This window comes from Microtus pennsylvanicus, chromosome 15 (assembly GCF_037038515.1).
Source record: "Microtus pennsylvanicus isolate mMicPen1 chromosome 15, mMicPen1.hap1, whole genome shotgun sequence".
NCBI lineage: Eukaryota > Metazoa > Chordata > Mammalia > Rodentia > Cricetidae > Microtus > Microtus pennsylvanicus.
This window is the reverse complement of record NC_134593.1, coordinates 39,508,090-39,522,313: the sequence shown is the minus strand read 5'-3', so window position 1 is coordinate 39,522,313 and position 14,224 is coordinate 39,508,090. Positions and strand designations below refer to the sequence as shown.

Below are 14,224 nucleotides of genomic sequence, written 5' to 3'. Positions count from 1 at the left end.
CCAATCAGTATGGTGAGTTGGAAATAACTTAGTAGAACAAAATCCTCCCCGCTCTTTGTTTTATTTTTTCTATTCTATATAATCTCCTGAAAAATGTGCCCATTGTCATCCAGGTTTGTTTATATTCCCCCTTCACTTTCTGTCATAATTTACAGAAAGAGAAAGAAAACTTCTTGTTATTAGAGAAGTCAAGATGTTCTTCTAGCTGAGAGTATTTTGATCTGTTCTTGAAGATTCTTAAGGTAAAGAAGAGTAAGTAGAAATAAAATTACATTTTTTAAGAAATGGGAATGAGGGGAACTCTGTACCCTGTAAAACTTCTTCAAAGTTCCAAGGATCTCTTATATAACAAAAGCCACCTGCTCAGTGACCCCCTTTCCTGAAGGCCGATCTGACTGCACTGTGTAAGATTGCTCCTTACTGGTTCTGAAAAGAGAAGTCATTGGCTCCCACACTTATGCTATTGTCACATTCTCCATTCTTGTGAACAAGCAGATGGACCTCTGGGATTTATTTTAGACATCATTTTAAAAGGTGGACTTAACAAAACTATAAAGCCAATACTTAATCATTAGAGCACTTACCAAAATGAGAGCAGGATTTTCATCTGACAAAATGAATATGAATTCCAGAGCTGTCACTGTAAAACAAAGTTGATTTTATGATTTTCAACACACTCAAAGAAAATCTTGCCATTAAAGTCTAATTTCCTTACCTGAAATTAGCATATTATTAAAAATACAAGACAGGATCAATCTTCTGTTGATTTATATAATTAAGTTACCTTATCTCATTTAATATGAGAGTTTTATGTTCATTTCTAGGGAATATCTTTGAGACGGAAAAAGAATTTTGAATTTACCATAAACCACAATCTCCATCTGCCTGACTGTTCTTTACTGTTTACATTTTTTTCTTTAATCTCTCTTTTTCTCTCTCTGTCTGTTTGGGTGTGTCTGTTTGTCATTTTTTCATAAGCTTTAAGCTGTGAAATCTTAGCAAAAACAGCCAAATTCTTTTTGTTTCTCTCTCTCTTCTCTTGTTCTCCTGTGTGCTCTAGAATACCTGTCAATCAAAAGCTTCTGTCTTAATATACTCTGAAAACATACTTGGTGCTTCCTGAGAGAGTATTTCCTTGTCTGCTACCAAGGAAAATGAATAAACATTAGTAAAAGCCAAACCTCATGAGGTTTATAAAGTTTATTTAGACAAAAGCAGAAAGAATGTTATAGATTGTGTTTAAATCTCTTGGGCCGCAAATTGGTCTGAAACCTACCATTTCAATGCTTTATTAGGGTCTGCAAGTAACGGACAGTTTGCTATGGGAGTTTGGCTTGTGGATCTAACCTAAAGTGAGATATATCAGAAATATGAACTAAATTAGATTGAAAGGTTAAACACACTAATTTTAATAATCATAGAATAGATTGTTCCATTTTATTTTCTTGCTTATCATCCAGCATTTGTGGAGAATAGACAATAAAAAGGTAATGAGGCTGACACTGTCACTGCCTAGAGAGCAAACAAATTAAATAGATTAGAGACTTAAAGCAGACTTCTTGGGCTCCCAGATGTGTGCATCTTTGGGGCAGTAGGAAGAGACATACATTTGCAGGGAATGGCTGTTTCCTCTGTTACTAGGGAAACTGTTTTATTTTTACGTCACAGTTGGATTCACCACTTTTAACTCATCCACAGGAAAGACAAAGACAAAGCAAAACTATTAAGAATGTTGAAAATCCAACATCCAAGCTTTTGAAATACATATTTCTGGCACAATAGAGAGGCGAGACTGTGCTGTTCTAGCACAGGGCAAATAATAAGCACCGAAGTAAGTTTCTTAAAAATGAAAAAAGGGAGGAGACATCCTGAATTTTGAAATGGTTTGTCTAAAACTCACAGAGATCATATAAAATATTTTTAAATACAATCTTAAGGTGTTTTAATGCATAATGTGATGAAAGATTCTTAAAAAATAAGGCATTATTTCAAGGCAATAAGCATATCTCTTAATGATTTGAAATGAGAAATGCTCAAAGTTATTCAATTAATGCAAAAGAACCATAAACCTTGCCAGCTACAGTAATGCCTAGCCTGGCAAAACGTGCCACTGGCCCCTGCTGACTTCCATACTAGATTTCAGTGCGGATTGTGCATTGAACAAAAGAATTAACACAAGAACCAACAGCTGACAGACATTTATAGAGTATTGAGAAAGAAAGACAGGGTAGAGAGCAGATGACAAACACATTCCTTCTCTGAACAGATAATGTCCACACATTCTGAGTATACCGCTAAAATGTTTCATCATTATTTAAAACTGGTCATTTTTGTCTTCTCACATTTTCACGACTTGGGTACTTTCTGCAAGATAAAAGGAGGATGGGGAGAGCTTCTGATGAAAAGTCAGGCACGCGTACCTTAAAGGTGCTTTTGGAAGGAGGCTCATTTGAACAGGCAGAAAGCAAGTGAGTGACACTCTGCATGAGGGATTTGAAAGTCAAGGCTTCCCTGTGCCATTCATTAGAAGCCCTATTATAATAACTGACAGTCGTACCCAGCAGATGCACCAGAGAGATGTTGTGCCAATTCCTTTCCTAAAGAAACATTAAATATTGTGAATTTTAATATGAAATATTCGTCAGCCGAAACTTGTGCTGCTGTCTCTTGTTGACGAGGTAAGAACTTGGCATCAACGCACGTTTCCAAACTCGTAAAGGTTACAAGTGATGAAAAACATATCAAAGAGTCACAAACCAGATCATTCGAAAACTGAACAGAATGAAGCATTTAAAAGCACATGATTCCTTTCAATGTATAAGAACTTCGATGTGAGGAACACACCTTGAAATTAGAATTTATCTTTTACATAAGATTCTTGAAAATGAAAACGTTTTTTCTTTAACAAAGTGTTGGACTTCTAAAGAACACACGAATATTTCAAATCCACTGTTTCATAAAAAGCATTTACTTCGTTTCAAACACGGGAAGAGTAAAGCAAGAAAAAAGTATTTAATCCCTCCCTTACTCACTGGAGTAAAAAGATAAATAAATAAATAAATAAATAAATAAATAAATAAATAAACAAACAAACAAACTATGCTGAGATGGAGGGAGGAAACCGCAGAGTGAATTTGAAGCAAACAATTTATACATCCTCTATGATCCATACATTATCATTTCACTCATTTCTACGGTCCACTCACTCAATACTGACAGTCTCTGTGGCTTTGAAGGAGAGTATTTTCAAGAAAAGCCTTTCTAATGTACTGAGCACTAACCTTCTTGAGAAAGGCAGACATGTGAACACTGGTACAGCAACAGAAGACAGGGAGAGGAGCTTCACTGTTAAGACACACGGCAGCTCTCTTCCATATCCGACTGCTCTGAGGAGGGCACCCCAAACAGCACCAGGCACTGGAGAGGTTCAGTTAACAAAATTAATGAATGCAGCATAGAATGCCATGCTTTAGGCAGAAGTGGGGTGACTGGCTACTATGGCACTTCATTTTTAAGGAAACAGTGTCTTGGGGAAGCAGGGTGGGTGCTAAAACACAGATTTTGCCTTCTACATCTTCTCCACCTAAATGGGTTCCTCGTCCCACCGCAGGGCTCGTGTGTGTGGAATATAAAGTTCTGACTTAATATCATTTCCCATTTGCAGGTACCGATGCATGGATGAGCATCTGCAAGGTCAGTTCATTTTCATTTCATAAGTCCACACAAATGCAGAAAGACAAAAAGAATTCAGAGGCCCTTGTGAGAGCAGTAATTTAAATTGATCCCAGTGATATTGGGAGGAAGGAGTTAGCTAAGGATGACAGCTAGCCTCTCATCTAATTGCAAAAGCCTTTCTGAATGTCTCATTGTGGTTTCCACCTAATGGCTTATTGAAGCCATTATACTCAGGATAAGAATCCTGAGATACTGGCCTCTGGAACACAAGCCTAGAAGGCATGGCTCCTATTGATTCACTGATGAATTAATTAATCCAAAGAGCCTGTGTTCTTTACTAAAGATGTATGTGTCTAGGTTTAGGGGCTGAGTATTTGAAAACAGATTAGTAATAAAATTCATCCGTTTTACTCCCCTGCAAACCTCACTTATAGAGACAAAAAACATAAGCTCTTTGCCACAAGATGAAGTAGAGGTGATTTTGAGAACTTCCTTAGGAGCTTAACTGCTCCCCCATCTGCAAGCCCCTTTTTTGGTTAGGGAATTACCTTACAATAGCCCTAATTAATGCTAATTTATGCCCATTTAGTGACCATAAAGATGTGTCACCAAACATAATTTCATGGGGAGGGTAGGTAAAGAATTAGTGTGTCATTTACTAAAGAGACCTTTAGGAACAATAAAGACCATCTGCCCTGCCAATCTACATCTCAGGAGACAGCACCACACCTTAGAACTCTAATGATAAATAAAGTTCCCCACCATAGCACTGAGGGTAAATGTTGTCCTTCTTCATTATTCGTGTCAAAATGGGGTAGGAGGGACTTTTCAGAAGACAGCTTGCACAAGTGCTGACTGCTCATTTTAAAATTAAGTTTTCCTGGCAGCAGAGCACTTTTATAGAACAAAGGTGACATCTATTATCCACTTAGGTCTCAAGAGTATATTTTTCATAGGTTGTTAATTAAATAGTTCAGAAGGCAGATTCTGAAAAATAGCAGGTGAGTTCTTTATTTATGTATGCCCCAGATTCCCAATATTCATGTACTTAAATGAGAATTCCACGTCAGTAGATTTTGCCGACTGTGGCAATGCTATTTCTGGATATCACCTAAACTTTCCTTTATATTTAACATTCTTGTCTTCACTAGCAACTGACTTCAATATATAACAAGGCTTCAAGAAATTCAGAGGCAATAAAGAGCGCCTTTGGTTGCTTGGAGTCTGGTAAGGAGCCTGACAAATGGTGAGGGCTCAATAAATATTTCCCTAGGGAATAAATAAATGGGTCTTATCATCTGCCAGTATGGTTGCAGTAATGACCACCTTTAGTTCCTGACAATGTAAAAATTCCTCTCCCAGTTTCCATTAATGTAGGGAAAAGTAACCAATAAAATTTTTAATTAATAACAACTATATCCAAAAATCTGGTGCAACTTCCAATTAATTCACACTTCAGTTTTATGAAATTGCTAATTTTTTTTTAGAATACTCACTCTGAGAAGTTTTGATTCTTGGAGTAATTTTTAGTAATTTGTGAATCCCTTTGAGCAACAGCTGAGAGATCCAGCAAGTTTCAGATACATAGCCCAGAGCCCACTTTGCCCAGTCCAAGTTTCTTAAATACCTTCTCTTGCTCCTATCTCACCAAAATCACTAACTGCAAAAACAGAACTAAGAATGTCCAGCTGAAGATCTTTTCCCAGCCTCCATTATACATCTCTTCTCCGATCTGGGAACCACAGTCTGTACTGGAAAATGTTGAGTCATGGGAAGTAGGCTTGAAAGCCAGGGTTGTACTTTCAAAGCACAGAACACAACCGTGCTGTTTCATGCTGGTGTTAGTGACGTCTAGTCACAATCTCATCACAGACTGCTCAGGAAGTAACTTGCATGGATGTGGAATCAACCATGGAGTCCAAGAAAGGAAAGATAGTGCCTGAACAGCAAGGGCACTACACCTTTGTGGGGAAGATTTCCAAAGAATAATGAAGACTGAATAACAAAGTTTATTAAAGTATCGTGGATCCAGAGAGATGGCTCAGTGAGTAACGTACTTGCTAAACAAGCAAGAGGATTGAGTTTGTATCCCCACCTTCCCCATGCAAGCTAGACAAGGCAACAAATCTTTGTAACCCCAGAACTGGAGGAGGGGAGCACAGATAGGTAGATCTTTAGATCTCATTTATCAGGGACTCTAGCAAACTGCTGTGTTCCAGGTACAATGAGAGGCCACCCTAAAAAAATATGGAGGAGAATATAAAGGAGAATATTGGAAGTTAACCTCTGGTCTCCTGGCCAGAGTACACTGATTATATGCACATGCACACACATGCATGCACACTTGCAAACATATAAACCAAAGAGATAGTGTACAAATAATATGTATGCTCATCCTTGAATAATCTTTCTACCTAAATTCTCCCTACTTGTAGACAAATGCGTATGAGAGAGAATGTTTTAATTGATGTAATAAGAAGAAACGACCTTGTACTTCACTGCACACTTGCCCGGCATCACTCCCCTCAGAAACACTAAGTTGTATAGAATCAAGCATGCTTGTGTTTGTTTATATTATATGTTAAGTTCTACTAATTCAGAAAACATTTTTGAAAGCCCTCAAGTTGTGTCATTATTAATCTATTTCTTGGAATGTCAGTCCCACTAATACCAATGCTAAAGCAGGAGCGCTTGTCAAAGGCTAGGGTAAAACCCGTTATTTTCTCCAAATGTCTCTGAACCAATGTCTCTTATTTGAGCTCTTTGACACCTGGGCATTTATCAAATGTGCTCTTTTCTAACCATTAAATGTTTGAAACAGACCAGCACCACCAAGTCTGTATAGAAATAAGATTAGAACTATTTTCTCCTTCTCCAGACTTGAATTAATAAAATGGCACAATTGACCGCAGGGATTTTCAGGCCACTTAGTCCATTGTACTGAATCCCTGCAGTTCCACGGAAGCATCAAAGAGATGGCAGAGGCAGAAAATGAATAGGGTGAAACAAAACATGACCAAAGGGATCTCAAAAATAGAAGAGGAAAAGAAAACAAAAGAAAGATTTTCTTTCTGCTTTTAACCAAATTCCCTTGGGCCGAGTCTTCAATGCTTTCCAAGGTCTTAGGAAGGAAGCAAGGTTACGTTATTGGCATGAGGAATGCTATCCTGTGGATTTCATTACAGCGGAAGGAAGAAAGAAGCCCCGATTCTCCATTTCCATCCAGTTCAGGGTCACCTCTGCCTGCGATGTTCGCTATGCTTCAACTGGATAATATAAACATATGGCATCTCAAACTATTTTTGTTAGTTAAGACCACAGATAAAGCTTGGAACATTAAATAGTGAACCTCATACCTAACTGAGTTAGTGAACTACTTAGAGCACATTTCACTCACTTACCTCTTACTCGTAAAATAAAATATTTTCTCTAGATCCATAAAATATTGTTTACCAGTACTCCGATGGCTGATTTTCATTCTATCGTATCTGACCTAAGGTCAGACAATATACTATTTCTCATAAAAATGAAACAATTCTTCCTTATATATGAAGGGTATAATTAAAATGCATCAAGATATGTGGCAGTGAACTTTAAAACACTCAAGCACTGCCTGCCAAGTACCAAATCTAATCTACTCATGAGGAGAGTGACAACTGGGATTTCACAGTTGCGAGCACACAGAGATGGTGCCAAGATGCATGTGAGAATGTGTGTAAGAAAGGAATGACGGGGACTGAGCCTCTGAGCTGAGGCATTCAGATAGCTTTCGATTTCTGAAACAGAAATCATATTCATGCCAATATGTTTTTATGGCTTGAAGGGCATTACTTATGCACTCAGTGTCTAATGATGGCATTGGATACAAGTACTTGGAAAATTACTTTTGGGCTTCTGAAATTAAAATCGCAGTGAAAAGAAACACCACTAATTGTGTGATGTTGGAGAAGTTTCAACTGCAGAGAAGAAAGGTTATAAAACAGACTGGAATGGCTGTTTAAATGAAAAACAGTCTAAAATTTGAACATGGGCTGGTTCACCATCACACATTTGGAGCAAAAGTGGATGAAGCAATAGGAAGATACAGCTCAGATTATCTCACCTGACCAGAATGCTAACAACAGAAAGAAACAATGGGAAGAATCCGTCAAAGACAGGCTATATTGAGCCAAACTATCAAAAATAACAGGTAGGTAGCACAGCCAGATACTAGGAAATACGCCAGGACAGGAAAGAAAAAAGTGTGTGTACTAGTTTCTTCTGTATTTCCTTACAGGGCAGTTTACTGATAAAGTCTAATTAACTTATCCAGCTCCCATTCCCTTAGTGCCCATCTCTCTCACAAATGCATACACAATAAAAACAACAACCAAGTAAGAATTAATTATTGTCTTATGTTTCAGATGGTAGAAGTGGAGCATGTTTTACCCCTAGCAAGTAAAATAAAAAGAAAGCAATAAAGCTATACAAAATATTTCAATATGCAGAGCATAAATAGTTCATTTTAAATTAGCATAATAATTCCAAACTTTGATTATGCACAAAGTAAAATTTGAGTTTGTTCAAAAATGCTGTTTCATTATTATTTTAGCATATGTTTCATGTCTGAAATAAAAGACTCGATGATAAACTTTGGTATCAGGTAAGGCTTGAAAGGAGCAAGGCACATTTTTCCGTCTCTTGTCAAAACCTTTTAGCAACTAAATGTATATAAGAAAACAAAATATCACCTCTCTGATAATACTGTCAAACAACAGTTAAAAAAAAAAGGCCTTTTATTTCTTTTTGTAACTCTACCTTTTCCTGGGAAGAGCATAATACAGTAACATTTCAAAGATTTGTCCTGCTAGGAGTCAGGCTGGTAAAATAGAAATGTGACACATAAATGTTGGTTTAGGAAGAATAGCTGATCCTGCCGTGAATAAAGCATTATGGTTTTTCATTTTTACTGACCGGGGACTACCACCAACAGATGTATAACAATAAAGATATTATTGGGGTTGTCAAGAACTTCAAACCAGGTAAAGGATTAAGATCATAAATCATTATGTAAGGGAGGAAGCAAGATAAAAGCTAAAATGTAGCCTTCAATTGTAGATATAAAACATATATACAAAGATATAAACTGATCTTAACAAGTAGAGATTAACACAGGGAAGGAGAAGCCCAGCAGAAATATAGGCTGCAGAATGCGTGACAAATTATTAAAAGTCCATGCCAAGAAAAGCCATTGTAATGCATGAGGAAATGGCAGATGAAAACTCTTACAGCAGACCCAATCATACCGAAGGATCCCATGACAAAAATAACCTCTGCTTTTTTCATATTTCCCTGGCTCCTTACATGTTCGGTTCTCGATTATTTTCTGATTTCCACAAAGTTATTTCCCAGGTTTAATACTCAGGACTTTCTCTATAAAGACATAATTTGCTTCATCATTCATGCAAATAAGCTAAAAACCTAATGACCTTTAAATATATTTCAAGTGCCAGGAACCCTGTCCCAAATACCAGAAATCCAAAAGCTTCTCAAATATCCTTGTAAGTATTCTCAAACCAACATCTTGTCACTTGTTTCCTTTCTAGATCTAATACATGATGCTATCAATTTCCTCGTTATCTTTGTTGACTATAAATAAACTATTAAGTAGAAATAATATTTTGGAAAAGGAACATTTATTAAGAAAATGTATCAGACAAAGAAAACAAACCCAAAAGTCATGGTCCTACAGAAGCCAGACAATAATGAAGACCCTAAGAGAGACATACATAGATCTAATCTACATGGGAAGTAGAAAAAGACAAGATCTCCTGAGTAAACTGGGAGCATGGGGACCTTGGAAGAGAGCTGAAGGGGAGGGGAGAGGCAAGGAGGGGAGCAAAGAAAAATGTAGAGCTCAATAAATATCAATAAAAAAGAGAAGAAAAGAAAATGTATCCATCAGATTATTAGTCGGCAAAGCTAAGAAAGGAGCATTCATTAATTAGTGACTGATGGGTTCTATCCTAGTCCATAGGAAGGTATGCCATCTCTGGGAAAGTGGTCCTGAGTTCGATCAGAAAGCAGAGTGTGTATATTCATATGCATGTATAGGTATGTGACAACCATTAATATATTTGAAAGAGAGAAAAGAGGGGTATATATATATATATACATATATATATGAGGGTTTGGAGAGAGGTAAGGGTAGGGGGAAAATATTAAATAAGAAACAAAATATTGTCAAATATAGAGGAAAGAAATGAAAGATAAAGCAGTCTGAGCAAGTCACAGAAAGCTGGCCAGTAAGCAGTAATTCCCTATAGCCTCCACTTCACTCCTGCATCCAGGTTCCTACCTAGAGTTCCTGCTCTGATTTCCCTCAGTGATGGAGTATTACCTGAGAGTTATAAGTTAAGCCCTTTCTTCCAAAAGTTGCTTTGGGTGATGGTGTTTCATCACAGCAATAGAGACATGAAGTTTTTATTAAACACACTCTTTGCACAATGACAGAGATCAATGTATTATTTATCCCCAATTATTAATCATGAAAAATCATCTGTATATTGATGTCTCTCACCTCTGAGAGGTGGTGAAACTGATGATTGTCTGATCTAAGATGAGGTGGTCTTCAATCTTCACAGTTACCTATGAGGAGGGCTGAAAAGGCACAGAGAAAGTAAGAATAATATTGACCCAGACAAATAGATGTCCTCACAGGAAGCAGAACTTGTCGAGTGAAGAGTGCCAAGTAATGTCATAAGCAGTGCCAAGAGTCAAGCTGTGGTAGAATACCTGAGATTTGTTAAAGCAACTCACTGAAGTCAGATAAAGTAGTTGTTACAATCTACTACATGCCCGTGAGTGCAGGACAAAGCCAGCTATTCAATAGGAATTGGAAGGGAGTGTGACATCTTCATTTTGAAAGAAATTATATGGCCACTTGTAACAAATTCTAATTGCTCTTCATAATAAAAACCAGCTGGCAGTCTGGACAGTCACCCAAGATTCCTCTGCAATGTTCAGCATCCATCTTCAGCCTAAAGGCCTAGAATATTTGACAGACTTTTTTATAAAGCAGGATTTTTGAAGGACCATCCTGCCTTGTCTTGATGAGATTTGACTGTCACTCTCTTTTATGTCCTACCTGTATAATTAGGACAGTAAACTGTCAGCAGTCAGTGCAAGGGCACTTTCTTACCCAGTGGCTTACTTTTGCCACAAAGAAAGTAAACTCCACGTTTACATCTGATGTAAAATATTTAACCTAGAAGTTAATTTTTAAAAGTGAATTCAATAATCTATCTTTTTTTAATCTTATCATGCATATCCTTCCTTTTTCCTTTTCAGAGTAGAGCATGAGATTCTTAACCTCATGGTTGTGTGTTTGAGCCCCACATTAGGCACCAGATATAGAATGAATTATAATTAGTCTTATTAAGAAAAAAACAAGAGTTAGATATAGGGGTTAATACTGAAAGATCAGAGAAGCAGATCAATCAACCAATAGAAACTTCTTACCTCTACCAATGGTCAGACCGAAGAAATGATACTGTCTCTGTGTATTCTGAGACTGAATGCTCAGACTGAATCCTCAGTCTGTATCTGTCTCCTCCTGCCTTATATTCCTGTAAATGGAGGTTGCATGTTGGTTTTCTAGAAGCCCAGACCCGAATAATCCCACAGAAATTGTATTAATTAAATGCCTGCTTGGCCCATTAGCTCTAGCTTCATATTGGCTAACTCTTACAACTTAATTTAACCTTATCTCCATTAATCTGTGCATCAAAACAAGGTCTTGTTCTACCAGCAAAGTTTCAGCACATCTATCTCCAGCAGCAGTTTTATGGCATCTCTCTAAATCCATCTTCCTTCTCTCATGCTATAGGCCAAGCCAGTTTTCCTTATTCATTAACCAATAAAATCAACATATAGACAGAAGGACCTCTCACACCACTCTTATATATTCAATTAACCCATTTATATTAGTCTATGTATTACCATGGAAGGTTGTGGCCTACCAGTAAGATTCCAGAGTCTTTCTCTTTCAGCAGCTACTTAGACTCTCCTCAACTCTGCGTACTCTCTATATATATCTTTGTTTGGATTTACTGCTTGGCTTTATTCTGCCCTGCCATAGGCCAAAGAAGCTTCTTTATTAGTCAATGGTAATAAAACAAATTCACAGAATACAGAGGGGAATCACACATTCCTCTCTCCACCCAGTCATATTACTTTTGTCTCCACCTTTCTAGTGCTGGGATTAAAGGCATGTGATCCCAAATGGTAGGATCATCTTAGTGTTAGCTCTGTTTCTTTTTTAGACAGAATCAATCTCATGTGCCCAAGGGGGCCCTTGAACTCACAGAGACCCATTTGCCTCTGTCTTCCGAGTATCAGGATTAAAGGTGTATGCCACTGCTGACTGGCCTCCAAGGGTTGCAGTCTCTCTGTCTTCCGAGTATCGGGATTAAAGGTGTATGCCACTGCTGACTGGCCTCCAAGGGTTGCAGTCTCTCTGTCTTCCGAGTATCGGGGTTAAAGGTGTATGCTACTGCTGACTGGCCTCCAAGGGTTGCAGTCTCTCTGTCTTCCGAGTATCGGGATTAAAGGTGTATGCCACTGCTGACTGGCCTCCAAGTGTTGCAGTCTCTGAGCTCTGCACTCTCATCCTCAAGCAAGTTTTATTTGTTAGATTACAAACAAAATATTACTATATCCACTAGAATGCTTGGATTTAATAAGCATACGTTTGAGAAAGGAAGACTAGGAAGAATGGATACGAAATGAGAGAAAAGAATTCTTGAGGATCTGATCTAACATAAGAATCAATACTGGACTAGTTAATATGGTGGAAGTCTTTCAAAACCATTGGAAATCTTGTTAGACATCCAACTTGTGCCAATTTCATTTTATTCCCTATTCAATTATTTAAATTCCCATGTTTTCGATTTGGTATAGAGACATAAATTTGATCCTTTATTTGTGAAATGAAATAAAATGCTTTTTTCAGTTTCATGGTTGTTACTATTATTAAAATGTAGAAGAGAGAAGGTAGAAGAAGGAAAATGAGGAGGAATAGAAGGGGTGAGGAGCAGGGTAAAGAAGGAAGCAGAAAAATGGAGGAAGGATACAAAAGGACAAGAGAAAAGGATAAAGATATCAATATTGTAGAGGAGATGATGATATTCTTAACAAGGGAAACTAAAGATTTAAATTTGGTAATTAAATTAATTCATAAAATGTTAACAAATTTTATGTATGTCAGTGTAGCCAATGAGTGCAATGAAAGACAATACACACACTGCATTTCTGACCTAAGAGCCTGGATAGGTGATGGATAGTTGCCACAAGTTGAACTATTGAAGAGCAGTAAAAGATGGTAATCTTGACATGATAAAAAGAGTTCAGAGAGAAATACCACATGCTTTCTGAGTTCACGGTACCTCCCAGAAAATTAAACTAACAGATGCAGCACAATATTTGAACTTGTTTGAGCTTTGGAACAGTACCCTAAATATTGCTTCCTCTTGATGCACGTGCCCCTTTGCAGTCTCCTTCCATATTTGATCAGTTCTGGATTGCAAGAAATGATTATGTGTCACTTCACCCAGAAGATCAAAAAGTTAAAGTGAGTCTCCCACTTTGCTATACACTCCAGAAAAAAACTATAGCTAAATTTTAAGGGTCCCCACGAAGCCCCAATAAGAAGTCATATCAAAAGTTTTTATTTTAGAAGTAACCTAACAGTGGTTCTAACTCTTGTTCCGGAAGCAGTGAACACTTACTTAAAGATCACATACACAGCTAAAGACTTATTTTATCAATGGAAAAGATGTCTGGAATATTGGCTTCAGTGAAGAAATCAACAAAATATATCAGGATGACAAAGACCGTGAATATTATGCACAAAGTTTTGAATTGTAGTAAATTGTTTCAGTAGGTACTGACTAGTAAATATTTCAGTAAAATTTCAAAAATGGAATACAAAAAAATACAAAAGGTTAAAACTAGAGTGGGCCAAAACTGAAAGAGAACTTTAGAAGTCATATTGTGTTGAAACGTGAAAGATAACATATAAAACATTTTTTCTTCCTAATAAAATAGATGAAATATGTAGGGAACAGAATTGAATCAGAGAAATGAAGTGAGAAGTGCACTAGTCATGGAAGAAAATAATATATGACAACAAGGAAGCTGCAGGTCGCCAAGAACATGTCTGTAAATGATACTGGGGCGAGTATACCTTACATGGGGGAAGATTAAAGGGCAATAATACTTCATATTATAAAAAAAAATCCACCAAACAAAATCATACTGAGCAATTACTGCATGCTAGGTACTACTTGGATCAAGAATTTAGTGAAGCAAGACTTTACTCATATACACCCTATATTTCTTCTTCCCTTGCCTTATTTTTCTATCTCTACATTAAACCGATACTTAGTGATTATTATCTGCTAGGCGATGTTTGTCAAATGGCTGCAATCTCCATAGCATACAGAACAGTGCTCCTATAATGCAAATCAGATTACATGTTCCACTTATAAGTACTCTTTGGAATTAAATA

At 37.1% G+C, this 14,224-nt stretch overlaps 1 long non-coding RNA gene across 1 annotated transcript in view; it reads right to left on the bottom strand.

Moving 5' to 3' along the window:
• Nucleotides 1-596: 596 nt before the first annotated feature.
• Nucleotides 597-14,224, bottom strand: part of LOC142836205 (uncharacterized) — a 111,005-nt gene continuing 97,377 nt past the window's right edge. The window contains exons 2-3 of the long non-coding RNA XR_012908007.1: nucleotides 10,235-10,314; nucleotides 597-640 (exon numbers count right to left, since the gene is read on the bottom strand). This is a non-coding gene — a long non-coding RNA (uncharacterized LOC142836205). The remainder of the gene's footprint in view (nucleotides 641-10,234; nucleotides 10,315-14,224) is intronic.